Here is a 25,148-nt window from a genome sequence, read left to right as displayed (position 1 = left end):
TTACTCTGTTATACATTCTATTAATGCTAATTGAGAGTTTACTGTGTGTTAGAAACTGAAAATACATTAGTGAACCAAAAAAATATGGTCCCTTTTCCCCCTGGTGTTTATATGTTATGGAGATTAATCACATGATCACAGGCATAAACTTACTCTTTGAGATTGTGATATAGCCAAATAAAAGTATAGTATTATAAAAAGTATAACAAGGGGAACTTATTTAGAATAAATGGTCAGGGAAGGCATCTCTAAGACACTGGTATTTAAATTGACACATGAAAAGTCAATAGGAATTAGATTCAAAATGTCAAGAAATTTACTTCAGTGGAAACCACTTGTGTGGACACCTTAATAATGGTAAGAGCATGGTATAGTCATGCTATAGAGCAAAAAGAGAACCACCAGTTAGTGGAGAATAATTGAGTAGAAGTGAGTTGGTGGCTGAGTGGGTAGGTAGATGAGTGAGTGAGCAAATGAAGGAGTAAGAGAACAGATCCTATGACATGAAACTGCAGAGGTAGGCAGAAACCAGATTATGTAGGATGGTCACATCAGTGATTTCAGGTTTTATCTTAATCATAATGGTTAACCTTCAAATCATTTTAAGCAGAAGAATGATGAAAATCCATTTTATAGTTTGAAAAGATTATTCTGGTAACTATATGAAAAATGGATAGGGAAAAAATAAATAAGGGTAGAAGGGGGAATACCTGTTAGGAAGATACTGCATAATCCAGGAACATAGTAGAGTGTTGGCAGTGAAAATGGAGAGATTTATTTGGAGGTAGATGCAGTAAGATTTGCTGATGTTTTGTATGTGGACGATGAAGGAGAAGGAGGTGGCAGGGCTGATGCCCGTGTTGTCTGCCATGAAAGCTAAGTTGATGGTGGTGGTGTTTATTGAACTATGGGGAAAGCTGGAGGAGGAGGAGTTTAGTGTAGGGATTCAACTATGTGTATGTTAAATTTGAGATACCTGTGCCCTATTTCCCATGAAGTTGTCCAGTAGGGAGTTGGATACATGGCTTTAGCTTAGAAGTGTGCTATGAGCTAAAAACTATAAACCAGTCACTCTCAAATACACGTAAATTGAGGAGGTACCTCTTTACTCTCTATTATTACTAGAAAACGTGACACAGTGAAAGTATATAGAATTTTACTCTTAATATAATTACAAGGCTTGATATATTGACATTTATTGCTTACCTATTAACTGCTGGTCATCATGATAAATACTAGTTTTTAATCACTGAACGAAATTCTTAGATATATTAATGTTTCCTGGAGAGAAAAAGAACATCAGTGCTCATTGAGTCCTTTTGCAGAAGAACGAAGAATAGTTTGCATTTATTGAACTACATGTCACCTGTGGATGAAACAGTGTCTTCATCTTTATTTCATTCTCTTACCTGGATAAATCCTACTTCTCCTTCCATAAAACCTTCTCTTATCTCCTGAGTCTGAGTTACATGTCTCTCCCGTGTTTTTCAGCAGTACCCTGTACTGTTTGTTTGGCAACACTGTGTTATTATTACTTATTTACTGTCTGTCACTTTAAGAGACTATTTCCATCTTCTCTATTAGAATGAAAGCTCCTTGAGGGCAGGGATTGTGTCTTGTTTACTATTGTATCCTGAATACCTACCATTATGTCTGATACATAGTGGCATTCAGGGAAGACTTGTTGAGTGAATGAATTAATTAATGAGTGAATGAGTGAAATTTTATTCTGACATCCTGAATGTTTACACTTCTGGTAATAGAAGTGTCGCTTTATTTACTAAACAATGTAAAGTTTAATTGCAGTTTTATGAGTTTTACATTAGCTAACAAAAAATATTTTGAATTATTACAAAAATATGTTGAATTATTACAAAAATATTTTGAATTGTTTTTATTCTTTCTTTCAACTCTTATCTACAGGATTTGATGAAGCACTTTGTCATCTGACCAGAAGAACTCAAAAGATTTCACAATTGTAGATTTAAAGAACTAGAATAGATATTATTTGAAAGGTTATTTTTAAAGCGTGATTTTAAAGCATGGTAGCCAGAATGGAAAAAATAAAATATAGAAATCCTCATTATCCATGACCTGTCCTTCAGTGGGAAATAAGAGGACTTATTATGTCTCATGGGATGAATGTGTAGTACTCTGTCCTATTGTGGCTGATCTTTCAGATAGTAGGAGCTACCTAAAAGTGGTAGTCTGTATTATGTAGTCTTCAACTCTGAAATGGTGGTTTTTACATGTCATAAAAACACGTAAAAATTCAAAACAGTCTGGGGCACCTGGGTGTCTCAGTCAGTTGAGTGTCTGATTCTTGGTTTTAGCTCAGGTCATAATCTCACAGCTGTGAGATCAAGCCTCGTGTCGGGTTACACCCTGGGCATGAAGCCTGTTTAAGATTCTCTCTTTCTCTCCCTCTGCCCCTTACCCTGCTTGCATGTGCTCGCTCGCTCTCTCTCTCTCTCTCTCTCTCTCTCTCTCTCTCTCTCTCAAAGAAGAAAAATCAAAACATTCTACAGAACAGATATAAACTGTGATTAAATTAGGATGAAAATGTTTTTGATCTTGCTTTATTTCCTTCCAGTGGAACTAATACTTCTGATTATCATTGGTGAACTTGGCATTAGGTTTTTCAAGATTTGTCTCATCTTTCCTGCCTTAAAGATGGTTTTGTAATTTAAGATTGTTTCCTTATATGTAGTACTCTAATGGGCTGCATTTATGGTTGATAGAAGTTTCTTAACCTACCATTTTTTTCCCACTGTTTATCCTTTTATGTCTTAAACTGTTTTCTATGTTGGTAGTGCTGGGGATTTTTGAGGTAAGTCGCTGAACAGTCTAAAAGTATTATAAATACAAACACGTTTCTCAGAACTACATAGAATCATTCAGTCTTAGAAGTAAATCCAGTTGTAAATTAGCAGTATGAACTGCTTTTAAAACAGGTTACTGATTTCTGCAGAAGTCATCGTTTTTAGTCAGTGCAGATTGAAGGTACTATTGTTCAAGGATGCTTCATTTAAAACAAGATATTATTAATGAACCACTTCATTGATAAACTTATGGAAAGTACATTAATATTCTAAGAATCTTAGATGGTGACAGTTAAATTGACAATCATTTTCTCATTGGCTTTGTGTAATCATTTCAGTATTTAAATCAAGCTCTGTCAAGGGGAACTTAGTAAGTTTCATTGTAGACTCTTGCTCTAATGTCAATGAGTTTGAATCTCCTTTGTTATGGTGACTGGTTATGAAATCAGTCACTTGACAGACCCTGAAGTGAGACTGCTGGAAATACGTCATGTCTGCCTTCATGGTGACAGCTGGCTACAAAACAAACCCCACCAGAGCCATTCTGCAATTGACAAGGGACTTCAAAGGCCAACAGGGCTGCCACTTCAAAGAGAATTCTGCCATCTCTGGCTTGTTGAAAGAAGAAGTTAAATGGCTATACCCTGCCATAGCAGAAATCTCCATGTTTAGACTTCTCCTTCTTTTGATCTTAGAAAGATGTATGAAATGGGCTTTAAGTTAGGGGAATGATATAGTCTGTAGCAATGGCAACCCAGTGTTATTCTGCATTTCAATCCACTTATTAATGGAAATTACCCAAATATGTTCAAATAACAGTAGGTCTAAAAACTCAAATGTCTCAGAGGAGGAGTGTTCAAAAGAAGAATTGAAACTTCGTATTAATGTTGTAGCCACTTTCACAAATGTGGAATAAGTCAGATGGTGAATAAAATGGAGCTCTCAATGTGTTTTTAAAACTCCCCTTCAGTTTCTCCTTTTTATCCCCTTTGGTAGGATCATATTCTGAATATTGATAGTAAGAATGGCAGACAATGAAAACCTGTAGTCTCAAGACCAATTTGCATAGGTTAAACAGACATTTCTCCCCTTTTAGTAACTCCGTACTTGAAGTTTTGAACTACCTTGTATTGTTTAAAATGTTTTTCATCCAGTTTTGTTGGATATGATTTTGAAGTAATTACCTTATCATTGTATTAAACAAAGAGAAGATCTCAGAGTTTTAATAAAACTTTTCCAATAAAAGATCAGAATACTAAAAAGCATCTTGAAGAATAACAGTGAAAAGGCAGCACACGAATTCTGTCATTTAGAATACTGATAGCCCTGAAAGATGTTCATTTGTTGGAGTCATATGTAGTACACTTGAAAAAGAAGACAGATAAATAACAGAGCAGTAAAAATATGGAGATTCTATATATGGTATTAAGTGGGAGTAGAGCTTAGCCTGTAATGATATAAAATCATTAAAACTCAGTGGCATGACCTTTTTAATATTACATGTTTTTCCCTATCATCCTATGTATTATAGAGGGATCAAGCTAAGAATCCTTAGATTATTTTACCTGATCTTCTGTTTTCTTTTTTTCTCTTAAAATGTCTCCTTAGATAAAATAAAAGGGTTGGCTTGGCAGTAGCTTTAGTCACTATAACTTCCTCTATAATTTTGCCAGATGGGGTCAGTAGACAACAAGAAATTCTGAAGGGAGACTGAAGCTCCCAGGAAATAACCACATGACCAAAAAAATCTTTTTACACATGAGTGGTTTGTAACAGTAGTTTTTAAAGTAATGCTTTTGTGTTTGCCTTTTTTATTACAGGTTTTTACTCTTGAAAATTATTTGATAAAATAGTACATGATTATATTATCCCAGAACTTCAAGAAATACCTATGTTTCTAAATTTTGGCTTAAGTTTTTCCTTTTCCTTCAACAAAAGGACCACATCTGTGTTTTCAGAAGTTATAATCAAATGAAAAATTAACTAAAGTGGAAAAGAAATAAAACTTTGGCACACCCCAAAATTGAACCACAGAGATGAGTGCCAGAGTCTATAGATACTGGTTTTCAAAATAGACATATTTTTGTACTTTCTGACTAAACTGCATAACCACTACTGCACTGGGAAGCCCTTTTGGAATCTATGTGGCAGATCTGTAACAGATGATATTTAGTTTGCTTGTAATGAGTTCTTGGGGTGTTTGGCCCTTATTCTGTTATCTCCTACTGAGAAGTTTGATAAACCAAGTTATTGACGATAGAGGCAGTCATCCAAGATATCGCTGAAGGTGAAGTCATGAAAGCCAGATGGCGTCCCACTGATTTTTATATGCAGTTTATGTTCTCCTTGGCTGCACCTTCCTGGATGTTTTCAATAAAACATATTTTCCTAGAGAAATATGCACAGCAGGATTTATCCTACACAACAGATAGTTTTTGTGTGTGGCATGTCCTGGGCTCTATTTTGGCATTCACTTGTCCTTTCCTCTTATCTCTACCTTTTTAAATGAATGAATAAGAGGTAATAAAGGCTAGTATAAAGTGCACTGAACCAGAAGTCAAGTGATATGGGTTCTAGTTCTTCTGTTTACTGTCTGTGATTTAGGGTAAGGCTCATAATCTTTTTAAGCCTCTGTAGTAGAGTGAAGTAAATTCTTATCCCCACAATAATTTTGCTTTGGTAGCCTATAAAAGCAGTATACAAATGTTGAGCATTATTATTATGACCGAAATAATCATGTGTGTGTTTGTGTGTGTGTACATACACACTTATGTGATACTTACGAGATCTCTCTTGGTATCCTTGGGTTTCCAGACCTTAAATCCCACCCTTTTACTTTTGTTCTCTAGTAGTAAATTTTTGGTAAGGTCAAATAGCTCTCATTTAATTTGCCATTTTTTTTGGTAACCATTTTCCAGGGGTTATATTGAAATAATGTTTTCTCCATTAAATATATCTGTAATTGATGAAATAACATTCCATTTATGTCTAGATAGCTGTTTGACTTTGTTTTTCTAGCAATGCAAATGAGAAGGATTAAAATTTTCAGTTAAAATGCCAGTAAACTCTCATTGTTGAAAACTTAAGGAAAGAGTATGAAGCTGTTTTATTCAAATTAGTCATTTGATCTTAGAAAAAGGGCTCAAGCCCTAAATGCTCTGTTCTCTGTTGATGACTTTATGCTATTGAGGGGATTGTTGTTTTCTGTGATGAAATGAAGTTAATGTTTTTTCCGTGTGAAATGACCAAATGATTTCAACTACAAAGGAAATTTGTTTTTAAAAACTGGACAGCTTGTACAGCCCTCCTACCATGTACTTTATCCTGTTGTCTTGACTTCCTAATAATTCAGGAAAAAAACCAAACTTTTTTCAGAAGAGAATTTACTAGAGCCCGAAGTTTGAGGGAAAGTCTTGTCATCCCATCTCTATTTGTATTTCCCTGATATACTCATTTGTCAAATTCTAATGAGATATAAGGAGGTCTCAGACCCAGATGCAGAAGAGTGTAAAATGATGGCTGCCACATCTTTGTTGCTGCTGCTGGAGAAAGAAAATGTGATGTTATTTAGATTATTTCTGTCCTTTTTTCTTCTAGGAGTAGAGTCATGGAGTCTGTGTCAACCCAGGCAATTATTTTTGTTTTACTTGATTCTGGTATGAACTCTTTGTTGCTGAAATAAGCGAATTATAGAAGATATTAATCAAGTAACAGTTTTCTTTAAAAAATAGTTTGGAGTTTAATTCAGATTTTTAGTTTTTTGTCTTGATGCTTTGTTACCAAAAAATCACCTAACTGGAATTGGCACTAAGATAAACATTAGCCCTTCTTAAAGCCGCTTTCCAACCTCAGTGACACAAATTATGAGATTCATAGCAGCGGGGGGACATTTGCTTTGCTTTGAAAATGTGCACCCACATTTTATTGATGTCTGATTTTTAAAGCTCCCCTTAGGAATGATGAGGGCTTATTATAGGATTTATCTTCCTAAGCTTTCTGAGTTGATAAAGAAAAAAGAGAAATTGAGATGGCTTAGGGGAAAAAAAGCATTTCTTTCACATTGTGTCTCTTTTTAAATTTTTAAAAACGAGATCTTGCCATATGCAAAACATGGGTGGACATAGAATGTATTATGCTATGTGAAATAAGTCACAGAAAGGCAAATACTATATGGATTCACTTATATATAAAAAACAAAACAAGTGATCAAAACAAAACAGAAACAGACTCATAGATACAGAGAACAAACTATTGGTTATTAGAGTAGGGAAGACTTGAGGGGAGTGGGTGAAATAGGTGAAGGGAATTAAGAGGTACAAACTTCCAGTTATAAAATAAATTAGTCATGGAGATGTAATATACAGCATATGGAATATAATCAATAATACTGTGATAACTTTATATTTGTATGGTGACAGATGGTAACTAGACATATTGTGCAGATCATTTCATAATGTGTAAAAATAATTGAGTCACCATGATGTACAGCTGAAACTAAAAGGATATTGTATGTCAATTATACCTCAATAAAAAAAAATACTATCTTCAGCTGAAGATTTATTACCATAGCACAGTATTACTGGAAACTTAAAGGCAGTTGGCAATGAAGAAATGTAGTCAATCAATGTGCACTTACCTCCTCTAAAAGTCAGTCTTAACTCTGTGGATTCTTATAAACCATAAGGCTTTTATAGAAATACCCAGCATTGTTAAGTGTCCTATAGGAATGTGAACCATATTTTGAGGGATGGTAAAAACATTTTGTAAATTCCTCACCCATGGAGCACATTAATTATTTAAAGTGTCATTTGTTGATTTTATTCACCCTCAAAAACCTTTGACATGGTGACTTATTAGAGAAATGCACCATTATTTGAAAAGTCAAGAAATCTAATGACTCCTAAGATGAATTGTAGAAATATGGTTTCTTTTTCAGTGCTATATATGTGACTCCTACTCATATTTGGGTTCTTCATAAAGTCAGGAGTAAAAGATGGCAGTAATACCTTACAATTCCTAACTTGAATATATTGCTAAATTCAGCGGTATCTGTTACCATTAGGTTACTTCAGGTATCACTTAATATCTTATTTTCAATAAACAGAAAATTATAATCACATGCTATCCTATAAGTCCTATGCATTTATTTTTTTAATGTTTATTTTGAGAGAGAGCACACACACACACACACACACACACACACACACACACACACGTATGTGCGGGGGAGGGGCAGAGAGTAGAGGGGACAGAGGATCCAAAGTGGGCTCTGTGCTGACAGCAGAGAGCCTGATGTGGGGCTCAACCTCATGAACTGTGATATCATGAGCTGAGTTGAAGTTGGATGTTTATCCAGCTGAGCTACCCAGGTACCCTAGTCCTATGCATTTAAATGAGGACTAAAAGAAAATAATTCATAATTCTTACTTTGGTATCATCTGCTTTATTTTGAAATTCTGGTCCAATGGAACCAGTGTCCACCCTCTTGAAAAAACCTAGTAGAGTTAATTTTACTGTGCCTTTCATCCTATAGTTCATTAGACATTGCCCAAAGAATAAGCTTTCAGTCGTCTATACTGCACCATTTTCCCTATCTGTTCAGTACTTTCTTGCCTTAACATATTCTTCAACTGTTGTTATTCCTTCTACATCTTCCTACTAAGGTACTAAAAGTCACAAATTCATTTGTCTTCATTCATTCACTGATTCACCAGATAGTTATTATCTACTCTGTGCCAGGCCCTGGCACATACATTCTTAACTTCTTCCTACTCCTCATATAATTAACATATGATGTTATATTAGTTTTAGGTAGACAGTATAATGATTCAACAATTCTTCTATTACTTAGTGCTCATCATGGTAAGGGAACTCTTCACCCCCTTTATTCCACCCCCCCACCCCACCCCACCCCCCACCCCACCCCCCACTCCTCTGGCAAGCACCAGTTGGTTCTCTGTATTTAAGAGTTTCTTTATGGGACGCCTGGGTGGCTTAGTTGGTGAAGCGTCTGACTTCGGCTCAGGTCATCATCTCACAGTTTGTGAGTTCAAGCCCTGCCTCAGGCTCTGTGCTGACAGCTCAGAGCCTGGAGCCTGCTTCAGATTCTGTGTCTCCCTCTCTCTCTGCCCCTCCCCTGTTTGCATGCTCTCTCTCTCTCAAAAATAAATAAACATTAAAAAAAATTAAAAGAAAAAGAAATGTCTACATTTCTTTAAAAAGTTTGTTTCTTTGTCTCATTTGTTCATTTGTTTGTTTGTTTCTTAAATTCCACGTATGAGTGAAATCGTACTGTATTTGACTTTCTCTTTTTCTTCCTGAGCCAGCCTTCACCTTATTTGTCTGGAGTATAATTTGGCCTCTCCCCTGGCAACTTCCAGCAACTCTTTCTGGTGTTAAATACGTGTTTATTCTGAACCTCAGGGTTAAAGGTAGGACTCTCATCCTTCTTGTTTCCTGTTCTACCTTCAGAGCATTATTCCATCACATTCTTAAGGTTAGAACCCCTACTTCTTTTAGTCTCATGCTGTGCAGGTAGAGCATTGAAGGCTTTCATTGAAGACTTGTTATCTCACTGACTTCAGAATCTGCATAGATAATTTGTTACTTTGTCCTTTCAGGTTCTTGACCAGTAGCCTGTCTCCCTTGACTTTCTTCATCCCATATTTGGCATTCTAAACCTTGTTGTAATCTAGCCCACCTCCACATTCGCTGATTACAGTACCTTCCTCTCTAAACACAATTGCCTGTTATTTCAGCTTTCTTGTTCATTTGAACTTCTCCCCCCCCCCTTTTTTTTATTGTAATCCAGTAGCCTCGTCTTTCCTTCCGTCTGTATTCCCTGTCTTTTCTTCCCTCTGTATTTAGTTTATATTCCTTATTCCATTATTTTAGTAATTCTCATTTTCACATTCTGAATCCTCTTGTTCCTTTATTTAATCAGATCCCATTGGTACCTTCTTGTTGCATTTTGGGATAAAAGCCAAAATTTCTAATAATGCCCTACAAGATTCTTCTACACCTAGCCCCTTCCTCCCTCTCCTGCCACATTTGCACCCTTCTCTTTATCAGACCTTGTATCTTTTCTCTATGTGCTTTCCCACTTTAAGGCTACTCTACAAGCTGGAATGCCCTTTTTGTCCCCATCTCCTCTTTACTTTTTTGGGGAAAGTCTCTAGGCCCCCAAAATATAGATCAAGGCCTCATGTTACTTATTCTCATGGTGTTATATATCTTCTACATAACACTATACACAATTCATAATTAAATATTTATGAATTTTATTAATTAATGACTGTGGACTCAGAGCTCAACAGCTAGACAGAAATACATCTGTTTTGTTTTCTGTTGCACCTTCAATGTCTAACACATAGTACCTGCACAGGGTAGGAATTAAATGTTCAGGGGATGGGAGAAAAGAGGGAGAAGGGAGAATGGAAAGATGCAGGACTGGGCCTGGGAACACTTCCCAGAATGATTTATTAGATATAATTATGGAAAACTGTTTTAGAAGACTGGTATTGTAACAAAGCAACATTAACTCTGAATGCAATGAAGTCTAACTGCCTAGCTTAGAATCCTGGTTCTGTCTCCTCTAGTTGTATGACCTTGAATAAGGCACTTTAACCCTCCAAACCTGTATTGTCTTCTGTAAAAGTGAGATAATAATAATACCTAATATCCAGACTCATAGGATCATTATGAGGATTTAATGAAACAGTATCTGTAAAGCATTTATTAGAACACTTCAAAGTATTCAAATAATGTAAGTTGTTACTGTTATTATTACAATAGCTCCAGCTATTCCCTATTCATAAAATACTGTACTATTGGTGTGTATCTTGTCAAAGAATTACCATACATTGACAAAAAGAACATAACAGGAAAAAGAAGGTTTCTAGTATAAATGCTAGCATATATCTGTTTCAGAAGTTCTGTAAATTTAAATTCTCAACAGAAGTAATTGTGTGATACCTTAAGGTGTGTGTTGGGAGAGGATGGTAGGAAGTATATATGTATGCATGTAAGTAAGCTCTCACTAATATTTCAAAAATGCTTCTCAACTCAGGAGCTTGGTAACAGTTTTTTCTTTTGAAAAATTTTTTTTGTTAATTGTATAATGGAGTGGGTCGTAATCTAGAATTTCTTTGAAATCAAAAGAGTGAGTGGACTTCTCAAGTGGAATGATTTCTGTGATGAATGTTTAACCTCTAGGTACTTCTTTCGTGCACTCTTTTCTTCTAATCACTTCACTCCTTTGGAGACTTATGCTTCTTACCCTCCTAAGAAACTATAGCAAGATTTTCCACAAGCATCTTGGAGACTGCAAAGGAGTATATTCCCCTCGGCTGGGGAACAGAAGAAGGTGGGAAACTTGAAGATGCGGTCTCTGCCAACACCTGAAGCACCTAATTGCTTTGCTTTCTTAAGGAAAATGGGTCTGTGGTAAAGCCATAATTTGTTTCTTCTTATTCTGAGTAAAAGTTTATTAGCTTGTGATTTAAGCAAACCATCTGGTCCTGCTGGCACTGTACACTGTCAAGCCCTGTGCTTTCTCTTAATATGTTACTGGAGGCAGTTAAGTTACATACTTGAATCCCAGCTCTGGCCTGGACTTTTTTTGTGTCTTAAAACATATGTTTTTGAAGACATACTGTGACCTGGAGCACGTTTTTAAATGGTGGAGAATTTCTTCGCTCTTTAGTGTGGTATATATCTCTTCTTTTCTTCTACTCAGCTTTTGTCTCTCAGTGACTATACCTAAAACTGTATAGCTGCTGTGTGGTAGGCGTGTGATGGACTAGATACCCAAATGAAGGTAGTTGAATGTGTTCTCTGGGTTGTGGAAAAGTAACAGAGTATTTCAATTTGACCTTGAAACTATTTCCCTGGCTGGAGCCCAAGCACAAATGAGATAATTATTTTGAAATCCTGGTCTGTGGTACCACTCTAGCCTTAAATACAAAAATGTTTTAACACTTATTTGGTTGTATATATAATCTGAAGTAGGAATACCCTGTGGGTCTGGCACTATAATGGCCGAGAATGTTAAGCAACCTTTAAGAAAGTTACATTTTACTAACAAGCAAAATTCTATAAGTGAAAGTATGGAAGTTAAAACATGCCTGTAAACACAGCAGACTAGATGCTGGGAAAATAACTGCCACAAAAAGAATTGAAGATGGTTGATAAAATATGTATCATAAATTGGCAAGAAAGTAAGAAACTCTCAGGAGATGATTAGTCAGGAAATTCAAATATAAGTACTTGATAAGCTGTTGTACTCGAACATTAGGCTTTGTATCTTGGCAGAAGAAATAAAAGGTCATGGCAGCCCAAGGTAGAGAGCCTAGTAGACAACCAATTTCCCCATCCATTTTTTTTTTTTTTAAGAGAGAGAGAGTGTGCTTGAGTCGGGGAGAGGGGCAGAGGCAGAGAGAGAGAATATTAAGCAGGCTCCATGCTTAGTGCATAGCTTGACACAGGGCTTGATCCCATGACTCTGGGACCATGACCTGAGCCCAGATCAGGAGTCCAGCACTCAACTGACTGAGCCACCCAGGCGCCCCATTCGACCCTTTTTAAAAACAATGCACAGTGCCCCAAATTGGTCCTTTGAAAACATTAAGAAAATTGACTGGCCTTTGGTGATACTAAAAAGTGAACAATTTTTGAAGTGATAAAGAGCTCCTAACTACAAGTCCTGCAAGTATTAAAAAGATACAAGGATATTTTTGCCAATACATTTTAAATTTAGACTAAATGAGAAAATGCCAGAAAGAATGAAACTTAGCAAGACTAGCTAAATGTGAAAAAGAAAACCTGAAAAAATGAGTCCATAATAAAATTTTCCCACCAATTTCAAGCCTGGAGCATTATACTGCTGAGTTTTTTTTTTTTTTTTTTAATTTTTTTTTCAACGTTTATTTATTTTTGGGACAGAGAGAGAGACAGAGCATGAACGGGGGAGGGGCAGAGAGAGAGGGAGACACAGAATCGGAAACAGGCTCCAGGCTCTGAGCCATCAGCCCAGAGCCTGACGCGGGGCTCGAACTCCCGGATTGCGAGATCGTGACCTGGCTGAAGTCGGACACTTAGCTGACTGCGCCACCCAGGCGCCCTGGCTGAGTTTTAATAAACATACAAGGAACAAATAATTTCAGTTTTACAGAAAGAATTCCAGAAAATAAAAAAGAGGGAGTAATTAATCACCAACATACTTTATAAGATTAGCATAACTTCATATCAAAACTTGACAGAGTTAATACAAGGAAAGAAAAAATGTAGGCCTGTCTCAACTGTGAACATCAATGAAAATTTTCTAAACAAAATATTGCCAACTTAAAGTTAGTGTATGTGGGGACTCCTGGGTGGCTCAGTCAGTTAAGCATCCGGCTCTTCACTTTGGCTCAGGTCATGATCTTGTGGTCATACGATTGAGCTCCATGCTGAGCGTGGAGCCTGCTTAGACTTCTCTCTCTGCCCGTACCCACCCTCAAAATAAATAAATAAACATTTAAAGTTACTGTATGTGAAAGAGAAAAATATGCATGAAGACATTTTAGGCCTATTCCAGGAGTCAGGATTGATATCATTAGAAAATTAATTACTATAGTCTATGACATTAAAAGCTGGTAGGAAAAAGTCGTATGATCATCTCAAAAATGTAGGAACTTTACTTAATTTTTTAAAACTAGCTAGCAATAGAATTGTTTTTAAGTTTTTATTTAAATTATAGTTAGTTAACATGCAGTGTAATATTAGTTTCAGGTATACAATATAGTGGTTCTACACTTCCATACATCATTACCTGGTCCTCATCACAACAAGTACTGTCCTTAATCCCCATCACCTGTTTAACCCATCCCCCCCACCCCCCCATCAACTTCACTTCTGATACTCATCAGTTTGTGCCCTATGGTTAAGAGTCTGTTTCTTGGTTTACCCCGTCCCCTCTTTTTTTTCCTTTTGCTTGTTTGTTTCATTCTTTAAATTCCACATAGGAGTAAAATCACATGGTATTTGTCTCTGACTGACTTATTTTGCTTAGCATAATATTCTCTATTTCCATCCGCATTATTGCAAATTTCAAGATTTCATTCATTTTTATGGATGAATAATATTCCATTGTATACACACACAGACGCACGCATGCATGCACACACACACACACACATGACATCTTCTTTATCCATTCATTAATTGATGGACACTGGGCTGTTTCCATAACTTGACTATTGTGGGTAATGCTGCATGTAAATGTAGACATTAGGGTGCATGTATCCCTTTGAATACCTAGTGTGCAATCACTGGATCATCGGGTACTTTTACTTGTAATTTTTTTTAAGGAACCTCCATACTGTTTTCCAGAATGGCTGTACCAGTTTGCATTCCCACCAACAGTGCAAGAGAGTTCCCTTTTCTCCACATCCTTGCCACCACCTGTTGTTTCTTGTGTTGTTGATTTTAGCCATTCTCAGAGGTGTGAGGTGATACTTCATTGTAGTTTTGATTTGTATTTCTTTGATGATAAGTGATGATGAGCCTCTTTTCATGTGTCTGTTGACACTCTGTATGTCTTTTTTGGAAAAATGTCTAAGAAGGAAACTTCTTAACCTGATAAAAAATATCTATTAAACATATCTATTAAAAATTATACTATAATTTAATTTATACAGATAATTTATACTATAATTTATACAAATAAAACTGTTAAAGCATTTCTTTTAGGATGAGGAATAAAATAGAGTACACACTGTCATCATATCTATTCAACATTGTGGTAGACATAGGCAATGCAGAAAGGCAAGCAAAAGTAACAAATATACAGATTGGAAGGAAAGAAAACAATTGTTTTCTTATTGTACATATGATGTGGTTTTCTAAATAGTAAATTAAAAACCTATAGATAGGAGCATTTAAGAAGATTACTAGAGACAGTATCAATATATAGTAATCAGTTGCATTTCTATAACCTGTATCAAAGAGAAAATTACATTTTAAAAAAAGGTGCTGTTTACTAAAACATCAAGAAAATCGTATAAAGTGCCTCGGAATACATATCATTAAAATGTTCAAGATTTTTGTGGTGAAAATTATAAAACTTTTTGAAATATGTTATAGTCCTAAATCTATGTCTCTTTCATGAACTGTTGTAGAACTGTGCCTGGCCTATGGTAGACTCAATAATATTTTTTGCAGAAATTAAAAAATAGTTAAGCTTCTGAAAAGAGAAGGACTTGTTCTACTAGATATTAAGCCTTATAAAGCTATAGTTAAATTAATGTTTTGGTGTAAGAATGGACAAACTAGTGGATCATAATAGCATAGAAACATACCCATACTTATGAAAATACTTGATGACATGTCAAAGGTTAGGATAGAATGGATTGTTTAAAAATGGACGTTGGATGTCCCTATGGGGAAAAATGAAATTGGCCCCCTACCTCACACCATACACAAAAAAGCAATTTCAAGGAGTTTAAAGACCAGATGTTAAACACAATACTTAACACTCTTAGATAGCTTTTCAGTCAGATAGTGTATAACAACCACAAAACAACAGCAAATTGTGATGGTTAGTTTTGTGTGTCAACTTGCCTGAGACACAGGGTGCCCAGATATTTAGTCAACTTTATTGTACATGTTTTTGTGAGGGTATTTTGGATGAGATTAACATTTAAATTGATAACAGTTGAGTAAATCAGATTGCCCTCTCTAATGTGAGTGGCCCTCATCCTGTTTTATTCAGGCCTTCTGGTCAGTTGATTCCCCTCTCCCAAGTAAGAGTAAATCCTGCCTGATTGTGTTTGAACTGGGATATTGGCTTTTGCCTGCCTTCGGACCCTAATTGGAACACTGGCTCTTCCTGAGTCTTGAGTTGGCGCCCGTCTTTGGACCAGAATTTCACAGCTATCTCTCTTGGGTCTTGAGCTTGCTTATTTAGTTTGCAAATCTCGGCACTTGTCAGATTCCATAATCTCCTGAGCCAATTACTTATTTTATATATTGTTATATATATATATATATATATGTGTGTGTGTGTGTGTGTGTGTGTGTGTGTGTTTTATAATATGAATGTTACACATTATATATAATTTCTTATAAAATGTGCACATCTTAATATATGTGTAACATTTATATATTAGTATAATAGTTATAGTATGTTATATTAATGTAATTAATGTAATTACATCTAATTTTATTAACATTAATATAGTTTTTATATATATTTATTTATTGGTTAGGTTCCCACAGATAAACAAAACTATTGGGACATATATTGAATGAAATGTGTGTGTGTATGTGTATGTATGTATATGCATGCATATACAGCCCTACCTTGGAGATATTGCCAGTTTGGTTCCAGACCACTACAATAAAGTGAATGTGCCAATAAAGTGAATCAAATAAATTTTTTGGTTTCTTAGAGTGTGTGTGTGTGTGTGTGTGTGTGTGTGTGTGTGTGTACATATACATATAACATATAACACATAACATATACATATAACATATATATATATAATATTTTTATGCTATATTGTGGTTTATTAAGTGTGCAATAGCATTATGTCTAAAAAGACAATGTTTGTGCCTTAATTAAAAAATACTTTATTGCTAAAAAATGCTAACTAGCATCTGAGCTTTCAGCAAGTTGTAATATTTTTGCTGGTGGAGATTGCTTACTTTGATATTGATGTCTGTGACTGATCAGGATGGTGGTTGCTGAAGGTGGGGGTAGCTGTGGCAATTCCTCTTTCTATTTTTTTTGTGTTTTTTGGACAACTTTCTAAGACCTTTATTAACAGGTACTTGCTGTTTGTTGACATTTTTTGAAAAAAATCAAGTTGTAATCTTTTATTACAAACAGGAATGAGGCTTTTAACAATATTAGCTTGACCAGATATGAAGCAGTTTAAAAACCTTTAAAGGTGTATTGAGAAAAAAACAGGTTTTTTTTTTTAGCATATTTGCCATTACTAAAAAGAGATGTCTTTCAGCAAGAATAATAAAAACCCTGTGATGCTCCATAGATAATGCTGATAGTTCAAGTTATCTGATTAATGGGCAAAAAGCAAGCACTTAAAATCTTCCCCTCCAGTCCTTTGTTCATTTCTTATTGCCGGAATATCCTATTCATTTCTTCTTGTTGGATGACTAACCCAGATGATGGTAGAGATGCTATACCAGCATTTACTTGGCCCTGCCCTAGTCTGTGGGGCAGGGGCCCAGGGGGAGGCAGATGAATTCTTAGCTGGTGGATCATCTGCTTTTGTCTCTTGCCACCTTGTCGTTTGGGGTTTTTTGGGCATATGTGTAGGTAATTGAAGTTGTGGAGGTAGCAATATTGAGGTGACTGCTTACCTTGGGTCTCATCTTCCTGATTTCCTTAACTTCTTCATTGCTGTCCTCTCTAGACAGTCTCTGCTGAGGAGGCCCCTGTGGAATTGTTGTCTATAACCCTGATACATACTCTGTCTCACTGGTCTACCTATTCTCCTGAATTCTGGTTGTCAGCACTTTGAGCACTTTTCCCTGCACAAGCAGATTGGAAGACAGTGGTTGATGCCTACAGGGTCTCCACATGAGTAAAATGGGAACTCTTGCCTGCGGTAGGGTCTGGCCTTGGGAGCACTCTCTGATCTCTCATGCTTTCCCCACCTTCACTGTTCTGGTAATTCTGCTGGTAATTGATGGAGGACCCCTGCACTGTGGATAGTGTCTATAATGCTAAAGTTTGATGCATATTTACTGCCTTGTAGTCGAGCTCCACCAAGGCCTGTAGCATTTGCTACCTCCTCACCCTTTGTCTTTCAACCACATCAGACTGTACAGTCTCTCCATCTCCCACACTATGAAGGTACTTCTTGGGGTTATTCCTCTTTATGGCAGTCAGGTGTACAAATACATCTTCCTTGGTGTCATTACTATTAATGAAACCATATCCATTTCTTACATTGAACCATCCTACTGTTACCAAAACCTTCTTGTACATGCTGGTGGGCACCCCGATGGGAGGCCACCATCATCAGCTGTGGGGTCAGGCTTGGCGTCAGCAGTGGTGGGGCAGGGGCAGTGGTTGGGTGACTGGAAGGTCTCCACTTTGCTGCTCATGGTTGCTGTGATGGTGACGGGGCTGGTTTTGGCAGCTGCAGCTCCTCCTGGGATGTTGATGGTGACTAGGCTAGAGTTGGTGGAGCTGCTCAGAGCTCTCTGAGGTCTGCTGTTTTCGCCCACTACCTATTGCAATTTCTTCAGATAAGAACACTGTGAAGTTTGCCACATCAGCTCTTTTTTCACAATTTCTCTGTAGCCTATGATGCTGTTTGGTAGCATTTTACCCACAGTAGAACTTTTTTCAGAGTTGGAGTCAGTCTTCTCAAAGTCTGCTACTTTATCCACTGAGTTTACATAATATTCTAAATCCTTTATTGTCATTTCACCTGCCTTTAGAGCATCTTCAGGAAGGAGTAGATTCCATCTCAAGAAACCACTTACTTAGCTCATCTAAAAGAAGCAACTTCTCATCTGTTCAAATTGTATCATAAGATTACAACAATTAAGTCACATCTTTAGGCTCCACTTCTAATTCTAGTTCTCCTGCTGTTTTTATTCTATCTACCATTCCTTCCTCCACTGAAATCTTGAACCCCTCACAGTCATCCAGGAGGATCGGAATCAACTGCTTCCAAATTCCTGTTCAGGTTGATATTTTTACCTCTTCCCATGAATCACAAATGTTCTTTCTGGCATCTAGAATGATGAATTTTTTTCAGAAGATTTTCAGTTTACTTGGTCCAGATCCATAGAGGAGTTCCTATCTGTGGCAGCTGTAGCCTTTCCGAAATGTATTTCTTAAATAATAAGACTTAAAAGCTGAAACGACTTCTTGATGGACTGCAGGATGGATATTGGTTTAGAGACATGAAAACAACAATAATCTCATTGTACATCTCTATCAGAGCTCTTCAGTGACCAGGTGAATTGCCAACGAGCAGTCATATTTTGAAAAGAATCTCTTTTCTGAGCAGTAAGTGTCAACAGTAGACTTAAAATATTCAGTAGACCATGTTGTAAACAGATGTGCTGTTATCTAGGCTTTGTTGTTCCATTTATAGAACACAGAGCACAGTTAGTATGATTCTTAAGGGCCTCAGGATTTTTGGAATGGTAAATGAGCACTGGCTTCGACTTAAAGTCATCAGAAGTGTTAGTCCATAATAAAAGAGCCTATATTTTGAAGCTTTGAAGATAAGCATTGACTTATCCTCTCTAGCTATGAAAGTCATAGATGGTATCTTCTTCCAGTAGAAAGCTGTTTCATGTACATTGAAAATCTGTTGTTTAGTGTAGCCCCCTTTATTAATTATCAGAGCTAGATCTTCTGGATAAATTGCTGTGGCTTCTACATCAGCACTTACTGCTGCTTCACCTTGCATTTTTATGTTATGGAGACAACTTCTCTTAAACCTTATGAATAGTTCTCTGCTGGCTTTAGATTTTTATTCTGCAGTTTCCTCACGTCCCTTAGCCTTCATAGAATTGAAGAAAGTTAGGGCTCTGCTCTGGATTAGGCTTTGTCTTAAGGGAACACTGTGGCTGGTTTTATCTTCTGTCCAGACCACTAAAACTTTCTCCGTGTGAGCAATAAGGTGGTTTCACTTTCTTATCATTCGTGTGTTCACTAGACTAGCACTTTTAATTTCCTTCAAGAACTTTTCCTTTGCATTCACAATGTGGTTGTTGGTGCAAGAGGTCTGGCTTTCAGCCTCTCTCAGCTTTGGACATGCCTTTCTCTCTAAGCTTAATCATTTCTAGCTTTTGATTTAAAGTGAGAGATCTGTGACTCTTTCTTTCACTTGAACTCTTGGTGCCATTGTAGGGTTATTAATTGGCATAATTTCAGTATTGTTGTATCTCAGGGAATAGGGAGGCCTAAGGAGAGAGAGTGTGACAGGGGAATAGCCAGTTGGTGGAGCAGATAGAGCACACAATATTTGGCAAATGACGTCTGCTGTCTTATTTGGGTGCAGTTTATGGTGCTCCCAAAAGAATTATAGTAATAACATCAAAGATCACAGATCACACATCACTATAACGTATAATAATAATAATGAAAAAGTGGGGTGCCTGGTGGCTCAGTCGGTTAAGCATCATCCAACTTTGGCTCAGGTCATGATCTCACGGTTTGTGGGTTCGAGCCCCGTGTCGGGCTCTGTGCTGACAGCTCAGAGCCTAGAACCTGCTTTGCATTCTGTGTCTTCCTCTGTCTCTGTTCCTCCCCCACTCATGCTCTGTCTCTCTCTCAAAAATAAACATTAAAAAGATTTTTTTAAAATAATAATAATGAAAAAGTTTGAAATACTGGGAGAATAACAATGTGACAGACGTGAATTGAGAAAATGCTGTTGAAAATATGGCAACAGAAGGACTTGCTTGACACAAGGTCACCACAAAACTTCAGTTTGTAAAAAATACAAGGTCTTTGAAGCACAATAAACAAGGTATGTCTGTACACACACACATACTGTATTCAGTGTATATCCCATTGCTTCTCTTTCTCTTCAGAACTCTAGCACACCTATAATAATCATTTATTTCTTAATCACAAAGATTGGAAGGTTAGTAGAGTTGGCTTTGCTTTAGTCCTTGACTGGGTTGGCCGTGCCTACGTGGCTCTTTCTAGGACCCAACTGAAAGGCAGCAGCTACTCAGAATGTTGGGATTTTTTGGCAGCGTTAGAACTACAACCTAGCTACATGTATTAAGAGCCTCAGCTTGTGTCTGAGTTGCCATCCCAGTGGCCTAAGCAAGTTATATAGCCAAGCCATAATAAGGGTCATTAAAGGCAGTATACTCTGCCCATCATGATACTATGGGAAGGATGTGGATGAATACTAATAGTGTAGTGTAATGAATAATTGGGACCGCTAATTCAGTCTACTGAAGGCAGTACAAAAGTGGGGAATATCGTATGACCCTGGGTAGAAGAAGGATTTCTTAAACAGGATGTAAATGTCACAAATCTTAAAGGCTTAATGAATTTGTTTATATTAAGATTTTTTTTTTATTTATTTTTTTATTTTTTTTTTTCAACGTTCATTTATTTTTGGGACAGAGAGAGACAGAGCATGAACGGGGGAGGGGCAGAGAGAGAGGGAGACACAGAATCGGAAACAGGCTCCAGGCTCTGAGCCATCAGCCCAGAGCCTGACGCGGGGCTCGAACTCACGGACTGCGAGATCGTGACCTGGCTGAAGTCGGACGCTTAACCGACTGCGCCACCCAGGCGCCCCTATATTAAGATATTTTTGAGCATACAGAGATACCATAATGAAAAGGAACACATAGTGTACAAAGTGGGAGAAGTAATTTCCTAAATATTTAATTGATGAAATGTTGGTTTCTGAGAATATATGTTTAAAATTCCTTCAAATCAACGAGAGTAAGAAAAGCCAGTGGAGGCAGGGGGAGGGGCAAAGATTTGAGTGGCAAAGAAGCAGCAGCACATATGGTCCCTAAACAAATGAAACATGTTTAACCATACTGGTTATTATTGAAGTGATGAAAGAACTTGATAAAATATTTCTTGAGAAATTTATAAAGAGGAAATCAGGTTATTGCTATCTGCACCCAATGATCAATGTTGTTGCTAAAAGTTGGACAACCATTATGTGTCTCTTCATATGCTATAACATGAAGTACACAACTTTATTTGTGGAGTACTGTTGTTAAAAAGACAAATTGAATCTCAATCTAATGAAGACTTTAGATATAACTTTCATTTTATAGGAAACATGAAAACAAGAGGAACAGCATAAATAGCACCATAGAAAAAATAACCGACTGAACCCAATATGTGGGGCATTCTATAGGATATGTGACTCAATTTTGTCATGAATCTAATGGCATGGAAAATTAAAAATGTTAAGCAATATGGCAGTTGTCCAAACACCTTTGAGTCAAAAGAATATCCTTTCCTCATTGAATTGCCTTTACACTCTTGTCAAATCATATTGGCATAACAGGGTTTATTTCTTGACTCTCAGTTCTTTTTTTTTTTTTTTTATCTCTTTTTCCATTCTTATGCCAACACTACCTTGAAGTTTTGTAGTAAGTTTTGAAGTCAAGAAGTAAGAGTCTCCCAATTTTATTTTATTTTTTTCAAGATAACTTTTCTTATTCTGGCTCCCTTTCATTTTCATGTGGATTTTAGGATCAACTTGTCACTTTCTGCAAAAAAAGACAGTTTTGATAGGGATTATGGTGAACCTGTGGATCATTTTGGGGAGTATTGCCATTTTAACAATATTAAGTCTTTCAATTGGTGAATGTGATGTTTTTCCATTTATTTAAATCTTCTTTAATTTCTTGCAGTAATCTTTTAGAATTTCCACTATACATGTTATGCATTTTAAAAATTAAATTTATACCTAGCTATTTCCTTCTTTTTGATGTTATTTAAAAAAATTTTTTTTACATTTATTTATTTTCGATAGAGACAGAGCACAAGGGGGGAGGGGCAGAGAGAGAAGGAGACACAGAATCCGAAGCAGGCTCCAGGCTCTGAGCTGTTAGCACAGAGCCCGATGCGGGGCTCGAACTCACAAACCACAAGATCATGACCTGGGCCAAAGTCAGATGCTTAACCGACTGAGCCACCCAGGCGCCCCATTTTCTGATGCTATTTTAAATGGAATTGTTTTCTTAATTTCATTTTTGGAATGTTTGTTGCTTATGTATGGATAGACCATTGATTTTTGTGTATTGATCTTGTATTCTGCAACTTTTGTATACTTGTTGATTATAATTTTTTAGAGGATTTCTTAGCATTTTTCACTATATAAGATTGTCATTTTCAACCAGAAAAAGTTTTGTCTTCCTTTCCAACATGGGTACCTTTTAATTTTTTGTGTATTCTAATTTCCCTGGCTATTACTTCTAGTACAATATTAAACAGAAATGGTGAGAAAGGACATTCTTTCTAGTCTTGTTCTTGGTGCTGGCCTTAGAGGGAAAGCATTACGTTTTTCATCATTAAAGAGTATATTATCTGTGGGTTTTTCATAAATGCCCTTTATCAGGCTGAGAAAGTGTTTGTTTTTTGGGTTTTTTTTTGTTTTTGTTGTTTGTTTGTTTGTTTGTTTGTTTGTTTTGAGAGAGCGTGTGTAGAGGCAGAGCTGTTGGGAGGCAGAACAAGAGAGAAAATCTTAAGCAGGCTCCACACCTAGGAAGGAGCCGAATATGGGGCTTGATCTCACAACCATGAGACCATGACCTGAGCCAAAATCAGGAGTCGGATGCTTAACTGATTGAGTCACCCAAGCACCCAAAGGAAGGTTCTTTGTATTTTCTTGACTGTTTCTGTTATGAAAGGTTGTTAGAAATTGCCAAATGCTTTTTTTCTACATCTACTTAGACAATCATATGGTGTTTTTGTCCTATATTCTATTAATATGGTTTATTGCATTTATTTTTTATGTGTTAAACCAACCTTGCATTCTTAGGATAAATCTCAATTTTTAGATCTTACTGGGTTTGATTTTTTAGTATTTTAGTTTGATTTTAGTTTTTGAATACCTTCTGTATTCAGAAGGTATATTCTTATGTAGTTTCCTTTCTTGTGATATATTTTTCTTGTTTTCTCATAAGGATTTCTGTGTCATGATCCCTTTTTGCCATGATTCCCATTTCTCTTGCTTTCTGGCCTAAATTGTGTAAAGTTCACCTTTTGTACATTTCTTGCCCAAATCTAGAATCAGCTGTATTTTTAAGGAGCCCTTTCAGTTTAGTGAGAAACTATAGCCTGGGTGCTGTGGTGTTCAAAGTTGTTGGCTCTCATTGCTTTTAATTCCTGAGTGGTGAATTATATAGGTGTATGTTGTCCTTTTGGTTCAGAAATACACACATAGAATAGGTCCCTTTTTTACATGAAAAAACATAATGTTGGATGAAATAAAGTCAGGAGGTTCCATTTATACAGTGTTCATAAACTAATAGAATAAAGCAGTGATTTATTTTTAAATACATACGAAAGGCAAAAATAAAGAAATGGAAGAGATTAAGTAACAAATTAAGAATGGTAATGACCAGAGTGCCTGGGTGGCTCAGTTGGTTAAGCGTCCAACTTCGGCTCAGGTCATGATCTTGCGGTTCATGAGTTGGAGCCCACGTCGGGCTCTGTGCTGACAGCTCAGAGCCTGGAGCCTGCTTCGGATTCTGTGCCTCCCTCTCCCCCTTCCCCTCCCCTGCTCATGCTGTGTCTCTCGCTGTCTCTCAATAATAAATAAACGTTAAAAAAAAGAAAAGAATAGTAATGACCTATCATAGGGGACTTGGGGGATACAGTTGGATAATTGCACTTATAAAGCTAGTGAGTATAAAAGATAATAAAGTATAAAGGATAGTGAGTATATAGATGGGTGTATTGCTCTTGGTTCTGGAATATATACATATTCCTTTTTTATATACATATAACATTTCACATTGCTTATTCATTAAATTTTAAGGTGTTTATGAACAATATGAAGCATTGTCAAATTATCTTTTCTATAGTTTGTAAGTAGTTTTCACATAATTTCAGATCTTTTGCCAGTAGGCTGAAAGTGCCTTACTATCGTGGCTGTAAAAGTCCTCCTACTGTTCAGAGTGCTGACTTAGTTGGATATCCAAATTGATAAAAATAATATTTGACCATGCAACTGTATTTATTCAGTTGCGTATATATTATACCTCTAAATGTGAAACATGTAATTTAATAAAAGATTTAGAAGAAAGAATCTTTCCATGATCTTGTGGTAGACAAAATTTTCTTATCCAGTATACAAAAAGCTCTGAACGTAAAAGAAATATAAATGAAAAAAATTAGTTAGCTAAACCCCATTAATATTAAAAACTAGTTTTTAAATTATTTTTAATTAAAAAAATTAAAATGTGGATATACCTACCTTCCAGGTATTATGCTAAGTGAAATAAATTAGAGAAAGAAAAATACTGTGTTATCTAACTTATATGTGAAATTTAAAACAAAACAAAATGAATACACACTCACAGAAAAAGACATGAGTCTTGTTACCAGAGGTAGGAGGTGGGATGAGTGTGATGTGGAGGAAGGTAGTCAAAAAGCACAAGCTTCCAGTTATAAGATAAAATAAGTAGTAGGGATGTAGTGTACAACATGATGACTATAGCTAATAGTGTTCTGTGATAAATGTAGGAATGTTGTTAAGAGAGCAAATCCTAAGAGTTCTCGTCAAAAGGAAGAAATCAGGGCACCTGGGTGGCTCAGTCGGTTAAGCATCTGACTACGGCTCATGTCATGATCTT

The 25,148-nt window shown here is 36.4% G+C and overlaps 1 protein-coding gene across 13 annotated transcripts in view; it reads left to right on the top strand.

Moving 5' to 3' along the window:
- The window catches only part of ERC1 (ELKS/RAB6-interacting/CAST family member 1), a 515,425-nt gene that overhangs the window by 258,210 nt on the left and 232,067 nt on the right, over positions 1-25,148 (top strand). The gene's annotated exons all lie outside the window — the stretch shown is intronic.

Source organism: Felis catus, chromosome B4 (assembly GCF_018350175.1).
Source record: "Felis catus isolate Fca126 chromosome B4, F.catus_Fca126_mat1.0, whole genome shotgun sequence".
In the NCBI taxonomy this organism is placed as follows: Eukaryota; Metazoa; Chordata; class Mammalia; order Carnivora; family Felidae; genus Felis; species Felis catus.
The sequence above is the reverse complement of the archived record's forward strand: the minus strand, read 5'-3'. Positions and strand labels throughout refer to the sequence as shown.